The sequence below is a fragment of the Capra hircus genome, chromosome 15, assembly GCF_001704415.2.
Source record: "Capra hircus breed San Clemente chromosome 15, ASM170441v1, whole genome shotgun sequence".
NCBI lineage: Eukaryota > Metazoa > Chordata > Mammalia > Artiodactyla > Bovidae > Capra > Capra hircus.
The window spans coordinates 19,922,557-19,939,642 of NC_030822.1; the positions used below are offsets into that span (position 1 = coordinate 19,922,557).

At 37.1% G+C, this 17,086-nt stretch overlaps 1 protein-coding gene across 2 annotated transcripts in view; it reads left to right on the forward strand.

Moving 5' to 3' along the window:
* LOC102187148 overlaps window positions 1–17,086 on the forward strand; it is a 199,831-nt gene that overhangs the window by 76,381 nt on the left and 106,364 nt on the right. The window lies entirely within an intron of this gene.

The window sequence follows — 17,086 nt, forward strand, 5'->3', positions numbered from 1 at the left end:
CCAGATGACCCCAAAGTAAAAGAATAACATTTAATTGGTGTCCAGTTATGACCCCATTGGAATTAACTTTTACTGATGTCAGTGTCCTTGGATGTATCAATATTTGCTAATAATCTCTTACTAGCTGCACGGCCTTTAATACGTTGCTTAACCTGTCTGAGTCTCACTTTCTGGTTATAAGGATGTTAGTAGCTACTGTCTAGGATTGTTGGAGAATTAAATGAAATAGTCCATGAAAGAGCTTCACATAGTTCTTGAAACTGAGTAAGCATTCATTAATGGTTGACCATTAACCTTTTATATTAATGGAGAGGAATGAGGTACTTGGATCAGACCTGATAAGTATGTAAACATTGATGGTTTCATTTTTAGATGAAGTCAGAGTAACATGAATATGGCCCATTCCATTATTTAATAAGCTGGTAAACTTTTCCTATGTGCCAAATAGTACTAATGGAAATATAGAGTAGAATTACAGAAAAAATGTGGTTTTCCAGTGACCCATAATGACCAAATGCACCATGTACCACATTTCTCTTACATGCTGACACTTTGAAATAAGGTCTAATAAAGAGAGCTGGTTACACTGAGATGATAATAACAAAGTCAAGGTTGTAGGTTTGATGCCTGAAATGAACCAGTTAGTGTGATATAAGGAAATGGTCTGCATTTTGTTCTAGACAATGCTGGAATATTGAAAATGACACAGGATGAAAAGGAAGAAAGGGGACTCTTCAGCCCTGGAAAGGCCCCTGAGACTCAAGTTCTACAGGTTTGTCAGTGTCAGCTGAATTTTTGAATCCTGATGTGTCAGGCCCTGTGCTAGGCCTTTCTATCTGTCAGGCGAGTGTATGTTCCTCGATTCTTTGTCTTGTCACAACAAAGGTTTGGAGTGACGGACATTAAAGCCCCCTCGGCGTGTCACAGCTCTCAGGTCTTGGATAGACCGTGTTATAGCTCTCAGGTCTCAAATGGACCATGTTATAGCTCTTAGACAAATCAGTGTTACAGCTCAGTGTCACAGCTCTATTTTATTTAGAAGATAGCAGGAAAATCTATCTTCGAGGCGTGAGGGCACGTCGATCAAAAGACACGAGGAGAAGAGTGCCCCAGCACGTGGGAGAGGGAGAGAGAGAGAGAGCTGGCTCTGGCTCCTCTATTTATATGTTTCTCTCTCCCAGGGCCTGCCCTGTGTAAATTGGGCCAGCCAGGAGTGTTGTTTGTTTTACCTGAGGTCCTCACTCCGGTCCTCGGACCTTCCTTTGCTCTATTTTCGCGGGCTTTTCCCTTCCTTGTCTTTTAGCCACCCCCATTTTGGACTCCTTTTTCCTATTCTACCTACCTAACATGTCTATCATCTTATTAAATGTAGTATCAATCAGCAATGTAGGTATTCTTTCCCCAAACATTAATCATTTATGAATCTTAGAGAAGTGAGGAATCTTGTCCAGTTTCCCTTGGAGAGCAAGTGGTGGAGTTGGAACTTGATCTTGGTATTGCCACCCTGAATTCTTGACCTCCCAGCTATGCATTTTTGCTTCAAGGTGGTTATACGGTGTTTGCAGCTTTGTTAATGAAAGCCATTTGACTTCCTTCTGAACATAAGATGTGTTTTTGCTTAGTACTCAAAACGTTTAAAGACTATGAAATGCTAGCAAAATCATGAAGGTGACTCTGACAACCATCCACTGAATGAGTTTAGTGATAGATTATTCTCTCATTACCCTGTTTGCTTATTCAAATGAACCTTTAAAAAGTTTCATATATTCATTTTTCTACTGACTTCATAGACAGGGTAAGAAGAAGTAACAAATTATTTAAGTAATTCACATACTCCTCTTTATGATGTTTTGCCTTGAAATTTGAATACACTATGCATAATTCATGTGTCATAGAGTTAAAATAATTTCTAAATTTTCTAGTGTCAGGTAAGTATACCTTATAGTAAAAAGTCAGTTTAAAAAATCAGTGAAATGATTATTTGAGTCATAACCAGATATCAGATACCCGATACCCAGATTACTGTAGTTAAAATATTTCCTGGAGCAAAAACCAAGCATTTTAGGAACAGGCATTAATTCTGTTCAGTTCAGTTCAGTTGCTCAGTCGTGTCAGACTCTTTGCGACCCCATGAATCGCAGCACGCCAGGCCTCCCTGTCCATCGCCAACTCCTGGAGTTCACTCAGACTCACGTCCATCGAGTCAGTGATGCCATCCAGCCATCTCATCCTCTGTCATCCCCTTCTCCTCCTGCCCCCAATCCCTCCCAACATCAGAGTCTTTTCCAATGAGTCAACTCTTCGCATGAGGTGGCCAAAGTACTGGAGTTTCAGCTTTAGCATCATTCCTTCCAAAGAAATCCCAGGGCTGATCTCCTTCAGAATGGACTGGTTGGATCTCCTTGCAGTCCAAGGGACTCTCAAGAGTCTTCTCCAACACCACAGTTCATAAGCATCAATTCTTCGGCGCTCAGCCTTCTTCACAGTCCAACTCTCACATCCATACATGACCACAGGAAAAATCATAGCCTTGACTAGATGGACCTTTGTTGGCAAAGTAATGTCTCTGCTTTTGAATATGCTATCTAGGTTGGTCATAACTTTTCTTCCAAGGAGTAAGCGTCTTTTAATTTCATGGCTGCAATCACCATCTGCAGTGATTTTGGAGCCCCCAAAAATAAAGTCTGACACTCTCATTCAAAATAATGTTTTAGCAGAGTAATACTCGGTGGTTCAAAAAGCCCAAAACATCTGATATTTCTAAAAGTCCTGGACATAAATCTGGGCTGTAAATTGGCTTGATTCTTATATGATCACTTTGCTTCATGCTATTCCCTGGTCCTTGACAGGCTCCAACCTTGACTAGGTATTATCTACTTGTTGGTTTTTGGTTTCACAGAGGATCAGATGAAATCGAATGAATTGCTTATGCAAATTTATCAGTGCTTCCCAAAAAAGAGAGCACCCCCACCCCCAACACATACACATTGATTGATAAATTTAGCAACTGTTCTTAGTAATTGACAGGAAAAATTTATATAAAGGGCTAAAATGTAGCCTTTGTTTACTTAAGCAGTATTCAACCTTAGTAAAAAACACTGCTGGGGCCCTTTAAAATTTTTTGGTCAGATTTTTAATTCAACTATAAAAACAATTCAAGTGAGAAACTTCAGTGCATTGATTTTGTTCTTTGAGTCATGGCACTGTAATTAGCTGAGTTGAGTTTTAAATGCAGCACAAGAACATCTTTCTTGTCTGTTTATGTCAGAAAAAAATGGCTAATGAGCACTTATCAAAAAGATGAACATTTTTTCATTAGATTAAGTAAAATCAAAACAGATTTATAATGTACTATTATGTTTTAGCTTGGAATCAATTGAGTCAAATAGCTAATATCTTCACAGCTTCCTGAGAATTTCTTTGCATGGCAGGATTCTCCTCCCCCACACATTTAGACTTGAGCAAAGTGCCCACTTGTGATAACTTTCTTTGTGGAGTCAAGGCACTTTCCCAGAGGATTTAGAATTCCATTAATATTATTTGGAAAATCTGAATATTTGTGAAGCAGTTGTCAAAATTGATTGGATTATGCCAGTATGCTTTGCTACTTAATGATACAGTTCTTTAAAATTGTTTTAAGAAATGATTTCCCTCTACTTTGTCTTAGTGGTCAGTCAAAATGCCAGCTCAGTACCATGCAGAGCACTCTTCACTTTTCAGATTTTTGTATTGCTTAAGCGGATGAATTTTGGCCTGTGTGTTACCAAGAGGAACAGATGTTGCAGGTTGATTCCTTAAGAAAGTTTCATATAAAGATGTGCAGGTAAAGAAACTTCTCTTTTTCAATGTCACTTGGATGGCAGTTTATTTTCAGGTCATCAAAGATTCTGAGTAATTTCTTGCTTTCTACTGCTGTTGCTGCTGCTAAGTTGCTTCAGTTGTGTCCAACTGTGCAACTCCATAGACTGCAGCCCAGCAGGCTCATCTGTCTCTGGGATTCTCCAGGCAAGAACAATGGAGTGGGTTGCCATTTCCTTCTCTATGCTTTCTACTAGGTGATAGTTAAAGTTCATTTTTATCATTGCCTGCTTGTGGCTGTGTAATTATGTGCATATCCACAAAACAATCAATATAATAAGGCATTAAGTGAATAAAGAAGAATCTTGACTCCCTTAAGTTTTCTGAGTTTGCATGAAGGTGAATGGACAAGAGATAGATTCCTTGTATACATAGAAAGGAAAAATAAATTGTTTTGGACACTGGAGACTTAATTTAGAGTAATGAAGTAATTTTTGTTCATATTACACTCTTTTTTGGAACAAATTTTGAAAAGTGAAAGTGTTAGTCGCTCAATCATGTCTGACTGTTTATAATCCATGGACTGTAACCCACCAGGCCCCTCTGTCCATGGGGTTTCCTAGGCAAGAATACTAGAGTAGATAGCCATTCACTTCTCTGGGGATCTTCCTGACTCAGGGATCAAACCCAGGTCTCCAGCATTGCAGGCAGATTCTTTACCGCCTGAGCCACCACCTGCTACCATGCTGATGCCATAAGTATAACACCTTTATAGATGAAAGAAGCTTGATGAATTTCTCTAAAGTCATATACTTGTGTAAATGCCACCCCAGACCAAGGTGTAGAACATTACTAACCCCACAGAAGCCTTCTTTATGTCCCTTCCCTTATCCCAAAGTAACCATCATTCTGAATTCTAACATTGTAGATTATTTCTGATGTTTTGGGAATCTACATACCAGGAATCATACAGTAGCTACTCTTTTCTCTTTGGCTCCTTTCATACAAAATTGTGCCTGTGAGGTTTATTAATGTGATTTTAGGTAGCAGAAAGTCATTTTTTAAGGCTGTATAGTATCCTGTTATATGGATATCTACTTTTTGTTTATCCATTGTACTACTGATGAATACTTGTGTTGTTTTAAGTTTGGGTCTGTTATGAGCAGCACTGCTGTGGATGTTCCCGTATGTGTTTTTTTTGGGGGGTGACATATGTAGGCATTTTTACAAACTATATAACAAAGAGTGGAACTGCTGGGTCATAGTATATAAAGTTGTACACTTTTAGTAAATAGTGTGAAATAGATCGGTAAATTCTATTAATATCTATCAGTTTATACTTCTACCAGCAGAGTATTAAAGTTCTAGTTTCTCCACATCCTCCTCAACAAAATTAAATTTTATCCATTATGAGGGGTTTAGAAGTGAAATAACTGTGGTTTTAATTTACATTTTCTTGATGGCTCATACTCATACTCTTTCCTGGTGGCTCAGATGATAAAGAGTCTGCCTGCATTGCAGGAGACCCAGGTTTGATCTCTGGGTCAAGAAGATCCCCTGGAGAAAGAAATGACAACCCACTCCAGTATTCTTGTCTGGAAAATCTCATGGACGGAGGAGCCTAGTGGGCTTCAGTCCTTGGGGTTGGAAAGAGTCAGACACGACTGAGCGACTTCACTTTCTTTCTTTTCTTCTTGATGGGTAATGATATTTAGTACCTTTAATTATATTTATTGGCCAGTTGAGGAGCCTAGTGGGCTTCAGTCCATGGGGTAGCAAAGAGTTGGACATGACTGAGCGACTTCACTTTCTTTTCTTCTTGATGGGTAATGATATTTAGTACCTTTAATTATATTTATTGGCCAGTGGAGTATCCTCTTTCATCATGCGCCCATTCAAGTCTTTAACTTTTTCTTTTAAAATTTGGGTTGTGTAATTCTTTTTCATTGATTTTTAGGGGTTCTCTATATATTTGGGATATTAGTTCTTTTTGGATATATGTATTGCATAACTCACTGGTGTCCTTTGATAAACACAACTTCTTAATTTTAATTTTAAAAAAGTTAAATTTATTAATCATTTCTTTTATAAGTGATTTTTATATCCTTTTGTATTAGGAGATTCTGCTTATCCCAGTGTTAAAAATATAGTCTATAATACTTTCTAGAAACTTTATTGTTTTTCTATTTACATTTAAATCTATAAATCATATAGAATTGAGTTATGTGCATGTTTTGAGATGGGATAAAGTTTCATTACAAAATACAAATTATTAAAAATATTATCCTTTCCTGATTGCATTTCAGTGGCACCTTTTTCATGAATTATTTGGTCTTATAAGGACGGCCTGTTTCCCAGACCCACTATTCTATTGCATCAGTGTGTGTGTTGATCCTGTGCCAACACCACTGTTTGAATTATGCTATGCTTTATAGTAAGTCTTGATAATTGATAATTAAATTCTTCAACTTTATTCTTTTTCATGTTTGTTTTGACTGTTCTGTCTTTTACAGTTCTGTGTAAAATTTATGATCAGTTTATTAGTTTTCATAGAAGAGCCAGCTAGGCTTTTGATTAGAATTTATTTGAACTTAAATAGATCAGCTGGGGAGACCCTCCCATTACTTGGTCTTCCAGTCCATGGTTATGATATATCCCTCCATTTATGTCATTCTTAATTTCTCCTGGCAGTGTTTCATAGTTTTCAGTATATAGGTCTTGCACAGTTTTTAATACTTCTGCTTCTAGGTATCTGGCATTTATCTTTTTGATGATAAATATTCTTAGGTAGCATATGTTTTACTAATAAAAATGGTATTGTTTTAAATTTTCCTTTTCCAGTTGTTTAGTGTTAATATCTAGAAACACAATTGACTTTAAAGTATGATTTAAAGGAATTTTGCTAAATTCACTTTTTAATCCTTAATATATTATTTTGAATATTTTAGGTGTGTACTTATATCATCTGTGAACAATGGTGATTTTTTTCCTAAAAACAATCATTTAAATTTTTTTCTCTTGGATCACAGTATAATGTTTAATAAAAATGATCGCAGTCATCCTGATTTCATTTCCAATTTCAATGGTAAAACTTTCACTATTTTACCATTAATATACTTAATATAGATTTTAAAAAAGGTATTCTTTATTAGTTAAGGCAGTTTCTTTTGTTCCTACTTTGTTAGGATTTTAATATGAATTGGCATTGAATTTTATCAAGTGCTTTTTTAATATATTAGTGATGATATAACTTTTGTTATTTATTTAGTTAATGGGAGTAAATTATATTGATGGGTTTTCAAGTTTTAAATCAGCTTAGTATTATAAATTAAATTGGTTGAAATCTATTCTTTTATGTATCCCCAGCTTTGACATGCCAATATTTAATTTCATTTTGCCGAATTATTACGGCTGTGTTCATAAGAGAGATTGGCTTATACTTTTCCTTTCTTGTAGTATTTTTTCTTTATTGTATGTTTTGTTATCAAGGCTGTATAGGCCTCATAAAATGTGTTCAGAAATGAATTCATTTTATCTGTTCTTTGGAATAATTTATATAACATTGGTATTAGTTCATGAAATAAAGAACTTACTGACGAAGCCGTTTGGTCCTAAACTTTTCTCTGTCGACAGGCTTTTAATTATAGGTGCATATTTGAATGGATATAAGGCTATTTGAATTTTCTATTTCTTCTTGTGTCAGTTTTGGTAAGTTAGTATCTTAAAAAATGAATTATGCATTTCACCAAAATTACCAAATTTTTTGATCTAAAGTTATTTATAACATCTTATCTTTTTAATTCCCCAGGAGATCTGTAGTGATGTCCCTTTTTTGTTTCTTATATTGATAATTTGTACCCTCTTTTCTCTTTATACTCTTACTGTTTTTTTAAATCAATTTTGTTTGTTTTATTTTCTCAAAGAACAAACTTTTAGCTTTATTATATTTTCTGCTGCAGGAATTGATAAAATATGGCCCATGGGTCAAATATAACCCATTACCTGTTTTGTAAATATAGTTTTGTTGAAACACAGCTGTGTCCATTCATTTTGTATTGACTGCCTGCTTGTGCATTAGAATGGCAGAGATGAGTAGTTGTAACATATGGCCCACAAAATTTAAAATGTTTACCATTTGTCCCTTTATAGAAAAAGACTTCTTCTCTACTGTGTTTTTTTTGTTGTTGTTGTCTATTTTCTTGCCTTTTGTTCTTATCTTCATTATTATTCTTGCACTTTCTTTGAGTTCAATTTGCTGCTCTTTTTCAAGATTATTGAGATGGATCCTTAGATCATTCCTTTTCATCCTTAGATTTTTGTTATAATTCTTGTGTTTTCTCTAGCTACAGGTTAGGTATATCCCATAAGTTTTTATATGTCATTTTTTATTACCATTCTGTTGAAAATGTTTTCTTATTTTCCATTGTGATTTCCTGTTTAACTTTATTTATTATCTGGCCTTTGGGGATTTTTATATTGTGTTTTTGTTGTAGTTATTGATTTTTAGATTAATTCCACTGTGGTCAGAGAACATACTCTGATTTTAATTCTTTAAAATTTGTTGAGACTTGTTTTATGGCCTAGTGTATGTCTTATTTTGGTGACTTGTATATATACCTGAAAATAATGTGTATTCTCCAATCAGTGGGCCCTGTGTTAAGTTTTTAATCATGTTAAATTTTCTATAGATTAACTTATTTTCTGCTTCTTCTTTGAGCTATTGAGAGAGGTGTGTTAGAGCTACACATTGCAAGTGGGAATTTATTTATTAGCCCTTTCGTTTTGTTAGTTTTTTCTCTATTTGAGGCTATGTTATGAAATCTTCATGTTGAATTGACCTTTTTATCTTTACCAAAGTTTCTCTTTTGTGTGTAGTAATACTTCTTGCCTTAAAATCCGTATGTCTGTCATTAGTATATCTACGTTACCCTTTTTCCTTGCTTATGTTTGTATGTTTTCTGTCATTTTACTACTGACTTTTCTGTTTCCTTGTATTTGGGTTGTGTCTATTATAAATAACATGTAGTTGGGTTTTAAAAATATCCATTCTTAAAGTCTATGCCTATTATTTGGAGTACTACTACTACTACTAAGTCGCTTCAGTCGTGTCCAACTCTGTGCGACCCCATAGACGGCAGCCCACCAGGCTCCACCGTCCCTGGGATTCTCCAGGCAAGAACACTGCAGTGGGTTGCCACTTCCTTCTCCAGTGCATGAAAGTGAAAAGTGAAAGTGAAGTCACTCCGTCGTGTTTCACTCTTCGCGACCCCATGGACTGTAGCCTACCAGGCTCCTCCATCAGTACTTCATTGCAATCCATGTCATTATTGCTCATTTTTATTCTTATCTACTTACTATCTTACAGTTTTGGTTTTTTTTTTTTGGTCTCAATCTGTTTTGGTCCGCTCACCTGACATATGGTTTTCTTTTGGCTTTGAAAGTATCTTTTTTGTTTAATTTTCCCTTTGTTAATTAAACATTCTTTTTCTGATTATCCTAGAGGTTACACCGTGCTTCCTTGGCTTATAGTCAATCTTAAATTAGGATTACTTATATCTTCTACTAGATTCACCAGTATTTTACATTTTTTCCTCATTTACTTTATCATCTTTTCCTTCATGCCTGTGTATTGTCCCCCTACCTACCCAACACACACACAGTATTCTTTCTGAACCATTTGGCAAGACGTTGCAGACGTCATGCTTCTTTATTTCTAAATTCTTCAGTTTGTATCTACTAAAAACAAGGAATTTATCTTATGTAACTAAAGTACAACTACAAAATTAGAAACCTTAGTATTGATACAATACTGTTATCTGATTTACAATCTAAATTAAAATTTTGTCAATTACTCCAAAAATTTCCCTTATCAGTTCAGTTGCTCAGTCGTGTCCAACTCTTTGCAACCCCATGAATCGCAGCACGCCAGGCCTCCCTGTCCATCATCATCACCCAGAGTTCACTCAGACTCATGTCCATCGAGTTGGTGATGCCATCCAGCCATCTCATCGTCTGTCATCCCCTTTTCCTCCCTCTCAGCATCAGGGTCTTTTCCAATGAGTCAACTCTTCGCATGAGGTGGCCAAAGTACTGGAGTTTCGGCTTTAGCATCATTCCTTCCAAAGAAATCCCAGGGTTGATCTCCTTCAGAATGGACTGGTTGGATCTCCTTGCAGTCCAAGGGACTCTCAAGAGTCCTCTCCAACACCACAGTTCAAAAGCATCAGTTCTTTGGCACTCAGCTTTCTTCACAGTCCAACTCTCGCATCCATATATGACCACTGGAAAAACCATAGCCTTGACTAGACGGACCTTAGTTGGCAAAGTAATGTCTCTGCTTTTGAATATGCTATCTAGGTTGGTCATAACTTTTCTTCCAAGGAGTAAGCGTCTTTTAATTTCATGGCTGCAGTCACCATCTGCCGTGATCTTGGAGCCCCCCAAAATAAAGTCTGACACTGTTTCCCCATCTATCTGCCATGAAGTGATGGGACCGGATGCCATGATCTTTGTTTTCTGAATGTTGAGCTTTAAGCCAACGTTTTCACTCTCCTCTTTCACTTTCATCAAGAGGCTTTTTAGCTCCTCTTCCCTTTCTGCCATAAGGGTGGTATCATCTGCGTATCTGAGGTTACTGGTATTTCTCCCGGCAATCTTGATTCCAGCTTGTGCTTCTTCCAGCCCAGCGTTTCTCATGATGTACTCTGCATATACGTGAAATAAGCAGGGTGACAATATACAGCCTTGACATACTCCTTTTCCTGTTTGGAACCAGTCTATTGTTCCATGTCCAGTTCTAACTGTTGCTTCCTGACCTGAATATAGGTTTCTCAAGAGGCAGGTCAAGTGGTCTGGTATTCCCACCTCTTGAAGAATTTTCCACAGTTTATTGTGATCCACACAGTCAAAGGCTTTGGCATAATCAATAAAACGGAAATAGATGTTTTTCTTGAACTCTCTTGCTTTTTCAATGATCCAGTGGATGTTGGCAATTTGATCTCTGGTTCCTCTACCTTTTCTAAAACCAGCTTGAACATCTGGAAGTTCACAGTTCATGTAGCGCTGAAGCCTGGCTTGAAGAATTTTGAGGATTACTTTACTAGTGTGTGAGATGAGTGCAGTTGTGTGGTAGTTTGAGCATTCTTTTGCATTGCCTTTCTTTGGGATTGGAATGAAAACTGACCTTTTCCAGTCCTGTGGCCACTGCTGAGTTTTCCAAATTTGCTGGCATATTGAGTGCAGCACTTTCATAGCATCATCTTTCAGGATTTGAAATAGCTCAACTGGAATTCCATCACCTCCACTAGCTTTGTTCATAGTGATGCTTTGTAAGGCCCACTTGACTTCACATTCCAAGATGTCTGGCTCTAGGTGAGTGATCACACCATCATGATTATCTTGGTCATGAAGATCTTTTTTGTACAGTTCTTCTGTGTATTCTTGCCACCTCTTCTTAATATCTTCTGCTTCTGTTAGGTCCATACCATTTCTGTCCTTTATCAAGCCCATCTTTGCATGAAATGTTCCCTTGGTATCTCTAATCTTCTTGAAGAGATCTCTAGTCTTTCCCATTCTGTTGTTTTCCTCTATTTCTTTGCATTGATCGCTGAGGAAGGCTTTCTTATCTCTTCTTGCTATTCTTTGGAACTCTGCATTCAGATGCTTATATCTTTCCTTTTCTCCTTTGCTTTTCGCTTCTCTTCTTTTCACAGCTATTTGTAAGGCCTCCCCAGACAGCCATTTTGCTTTTTTGCATTTCTTTTCCATGGGGATGGTCTTGATCCCTGTCTCCTGTACAATGTCACGAACCTCAGTCCATAGTTCATCAGGCATTCTACCTATCAGATCTAGTCCCTTAAATCTATTTCTAACTTCCACTCTATAATTATAAGGGATTTGATTTAGGTCATACCTGAATGGTTTAGTGATTTTCCCTACTTTCTTCAATTTAAGTCTGAATTTGGCAATAAGGAGCTCATGATCTGAGCCACAGTCAGCTCCCGGTCTTTTCCCAGTTAAGTATGTAATCTAGGATTATGCATTGCATTTAGTTGTCACGGTTGTTTAATCTCCTTTAATTGAAACAATTCTTCTCCCTTTGTCTTTCATGATCTTGATATTTTTGAAGAGTACAAAGCAAGTACTTTGTAGAATTTTTAAATTTTGGTTTCTCTGGTGTTTCATTATGATTAGATTCAGATATTTTACAATGCAATAGCATTGTAAAATAACACAAAAGTGATGCTGTGTCCTTCTCAGGCCATTGTATCAGGAGGCAGTTGATGTTCATTTGATTCAATATTAGTGATACTAACTTTAATAACTTGCATAAGGAGATGTCTTACCAGTATGAGCCATCATAAACTTAATATTATTAATTTGTAATGAATATGTAATTTGTGGGGAACTCTTTTGAGATCGAGGAAGTTATCTGCTTCTCACCAAAACTGTACCCAGTATACTTTATCATCCATCAATGATTGTTGACTGAATCAGTTATTACTATGGTATTTGCAAAATGATGATTTTTCTAACTCCATTATCCTTTCTACATTTATTACTCAGCATCCTTCACCCCCATTTATTAATTTGGTAGACTTAAGAATTGTTATTTAATTCAAAATGTTATAATCCATTGATCTCATTTTAATTTGATACTCAGATATTTCAGATTTGGCCCTTGGGGACCCACTCAGACAAGCTCCCCTGAACTTGTGACATGCTTATCATTCTTTGTACATTTCATTACTTTCTGGCACAGTGAGATATTCCAGGATCATCTTTTACTTTATCTGCCCTAGCAGTGTAATCAGTTGTTTCCTTTGAGGAGCCTTGGTTCCTTTGTGTGGAGGTGGGTATTTAGAAACTTAGATCTGGGAACTTCTTTGGTGGTCCAGTGGTTAAGACTCCGTGCTTCCAATGCAGGGGATAAGGGTTCAGTCCTTGGTTTGGAAACTAAGATTCCACATGCTGCGTGGCGTGGCCAAAAAAGAAAACGAAACTTAAGTCTAGACACCAAGTGAAGTGAAGTGAAATTCGCTCAGTCATGTCCGACTCTTTGTGACCCCTTGGACTATACAGCTCACGGAATTCTCCAGGCCAGGGTAGCCTTTCCATTCTCCAGGGGATCTTCCCAATCCAGGCATCAAACCCAGGTCTCCCGCATTGCAGGTGGATTCTTTACCAGCTGAGCCACAAGGGAAGCAGACAGCAAGTGTGCTGACTTTCTACTGCAGTAGAAAATGTACTATATTATATCTAGTCTCAGCCATTATGTCTAGTCTCAGCTGGATTAGGAAATCTCTATCTCTGCCTCTAACCATGGAGTTCATATTGATGCTCCCAGATCTAATCTAACACCAGAATGTTCAGTTTAGTCTTTTTCCTTTCTATATTTGTAAATCCTTTTTACAAGTGAAGAATCTGGCTAAGATTATTCTCAGTATATTTTACTCACTTGCCTAGGTTTAGATTCACAGAGAGTGTTTTAGATTTGCTAAGGAGATCCAACCAGTCCATTCTAAAGGAGATCAGCCCTGGGTGTTCTTTGGAAGGAATGATGCTAAAGCTGAAACTTCAGTATTTTGGCCACCTCATGCGAAGAGTTGACTCATTGGAAAAGACTCTGATGCTGGGAGGGGTTGGGGGCTGGAGGAAAAGGGGACAACAGAGGATGAGATGGTTGGATGGCATCACTGACTCGATGGACGTGAGTTTGAGTGAACTCCGGGAGATGGTGATGGACAGGGAGGCCTAGTGTGCTGCGATTCATGGGGTTGCAAAGAGTCGGACACGACTGAGCGACTGAACTGAACTGAACTGAACTACTATAAAAAATCATGCTGATTAACTAGTGTTCAATGCTTGTAAAAAGATTTTTGTTTCCAAACTGAGAGTATATAATTAAAACTCTGCATTCAAAAGTAATTATTTTTCCCTTCAGTGTGATTATGTTATTCATTTGAATTTTAGTTAGGCTCATTTATTTCTGTTTATATTCCATTTTTGGTTTCTTTCCCCTCCATCACTGTTAATTTAACATCATCATCATCATTTTGTATGAGTATGTAAAGCATTAACATGCTTCCAAAACTCAAAATTACACAAAAATCTATATTCAGAGGAGTATTACTTCCTCTTTCCCACCCCATGCACCTTAATGCACTCTTGTAAATTTCTGGTTTATTCTTCCTGGATTTGTTTTTTAAATAAAAGTAAATACATTTATATTATCTTATTTCCTCTTCTTTCTTGCACAAAAGTATCATTCTATATATGCCCTTTTGTGCTTTGCTTTTATTGATTTTTTTGGGGGGCTGTGCTGGGTTTTCACTGCAGCACTTGTACTCTGCAGAGCTTGGTTTGCCCCCTGGCATGGGGGATCTTAGTTCCCCAAGCAGACATTGAACTCATGTCCCTTGCATTGAAAGGTGGATTCTTAACCACTGGACCACACCAGGTTAAAAACCACTGCTTTTATTGATTGACAACAAATATATTCTGTAAATCACTCCATATCATGTCTTATTTAGTTTTTATTTACAGTTACATAGTATAGTATTGGGGCTTTCCTTGTGACTCAGCTGGTAAAGAATCTGCCTGCAGTATAGGAGACCTGGGTTTGATCCCTGGGTTGGGAAGATCCTCTGGAGCAGGGAAAGTCTACCCACTCCAGTATTCTGGTCTAGAGAATTCCATGGACTGTACAGTCCACAGGGTCACAAAGAATCAGGCAAGACCAAGCAACTTTCACTTTCAGTATACTATTGTGTGAATAAACCATAGTTCATTCAACCAATCTCTTATGTGTGTGTTTTTTCACAATATTTTTTAGTTACAAATAATGTCCTTTGTTCATATGGTTTCTTTCTTTTTTTTTTTTTTTTACATTCTTGAAGGTGTATTTTCAAGGAAAATTATTAGATGCAATTTAAAAGGTAAGCTTACTTGTGGTTTTGTTAGATATTGTCAAATTCTCCTCCCATAAAGGTGTGGGAAACATTCCCACCAGCAATGTATAAAAGTCTCTTTCCTCATGCCTCTATCAATAGAATGTGCTATCAAGCTTTGCAATTTTTATCAAATCTAATAATTGAGAAATGGTATCTCAGCACAGGTATAATTTCTAACTAAAGTTGTCCATCTTTTCAAATGTTTAAAAGTCATTTAAAATCTTTATCTGTGAATTGTCTGTGACTTCTGCTTATTTTGGTATTGGGTTTTTGACATTTCTCCCCTTCAGTTTTAGAGTTCTTTATATGTTGGGATGGATATTAGCCTGTTATCTCTGATGTATGTTAATCATAGCTATTTTTAAATCTGTGTGAGTCTGTGGGACTGTTTCTATTTTATTAAAATTAATTCTTCTGTTCCTCTTTGCTAGCAGACTTGGTATGTTTGAGTGAAGGCCGGTCTTTGTGTATAAAATGATGATGTACAGGCTCTGGATGGTAGTGTTTCCCTTCAGAGATGATTTCATTTTCTACTAGCTGACAGATGATATATGGGGAGATAATCTTGATCCAGGTTTGTCAATGTAAAGTTTGCCTTCATTCTAAGGGAGTAATACTTCTTGGGTCGAAACTGAAAGTCTGTAGAGTCTTCGCCCTCCTCCTTGCAGCCCTGAAAGCTCAATTTTGGGTCCTCAGTGTAATGAGACTGTCGTCTCCTCCTGAGACTTTAGCTGCATACAGTTGCTTCAGCTGATTTCTCTCTTTTCTCTGAGCATGTGCAGCTTGAGAGTCAGCAAAGACCTTGAGAGGAATTTGCTCACTTTCTCCAGGATGTTGGGCTTTTCAATTGTGTCGACTCTGTGCGACCCCATAGGTGGCTGTTATTTCTTCAGCCTTTATTCCCCATGAGGCAGATGAAGAAATGCCCTGATGAGAAACAGCAGTAGCAAGAGTGTTACCCTGTCCTTGGGGGTGCAGCCTGGAGAGTCCTGCTGCCTTGATTTTTCTCTTCAAACTTCCACTCAGCTTTCCTTGTACGTTTCATCCAGTTCCTGTAGTTGTTTTCAGAGGGGTTATTCTGATCCTGGTTATTCCATCATAGATGGTAGCAGCAGTCATCTTTCCACTGAGCACATCTCTTTAAATTTGTATGGAAATGAGAGAACACAGTCAAATTGATAAAACATTTCAAAATTGACAAGAAAATTGGCCTGCTTATACACTGCTATGGAGGGTTTAAATTGTTACCACCTTTCTGGAGGGCATTAACTTATATCAAAATCCTTAACAATTTACTCTTTGACCCAGCAATTCTGCTTCTAAGTATTTATCCTAAGAAGATAATCACAGATGTGTGTGAAGGTTTATTTACAAAGATTCCAATCCCAATTAACAAAACTTGGAATCAAAATCCTCAGTATGCAACAAAAGAATATTTGATAAATTGTGGTGCTTCTATACAATGGAATATAATAGAATCCAGCATTTCAAGTGACAAAAGAGAATGTTTAAGCGTATTTATTACTCTTTCCTAGAGAAGGGCATGGCAACCCACTCTTCTTGCCTGGAGAATCCCCATGGACAGAGGAGCCAGGTGGGCTACAGTCCGTGGGGCTGCAAAGAGTCGTACATGACTGAGCTACTAAGTACAGCATAGCATAGACACTCTCTATTTAACATTAGCGAGTATTGTTAAGCACAGGAGATGACAAAGCAACATGAGCGGTGTGATCCTGTTGAAGAATGTGTATGCAGGTATATAAGACTGGAATAATGCACATGGAACTGTTAATAGCTGGTATTGTTGGGCTTTTTCCTCCTTTGTTTGTGTGTCATCTAAACATTTTCCATAGGACATTGCTTTTGTTCTAAAAGAAAATTAATGCCCTCAAAAGAAAAAACCTTACAGTTGATAGGCCCAATTGATAATATTTTCTAGTAAACATTTTATTTTTTGCTGGTTGCCTAAGCTCTGTCTTGATGCCCTTAGTGATGGTACAGATTTTGTCAGAAATGGTGTCCTCCTTGAAATACTTTGTGGAGCAGAGCACCTCTGTAGAAATGTACTTTAAATTCTTACTGGTCAAATTCAAACAAAGGCTTCACCTGTTTCTGTCAGTGTGTGCCAAAACCTTTTAAATAAGGCATCCTATTTAAAAAGTCAGTAGGTTTGTGGTAAGGACCTGGATTATCAGGGAAGATTTATTTCCTAGCCAAAAAAAAAAAAAAAGTCTTATTTCCTTTTGAAACCAATGGTCAAGATTTAATGCAATTGCCTTTGTAAAACTAAAATCAAGATTTCTGAAGACCATTCTCATCCTCTCATGCTTTTTCTC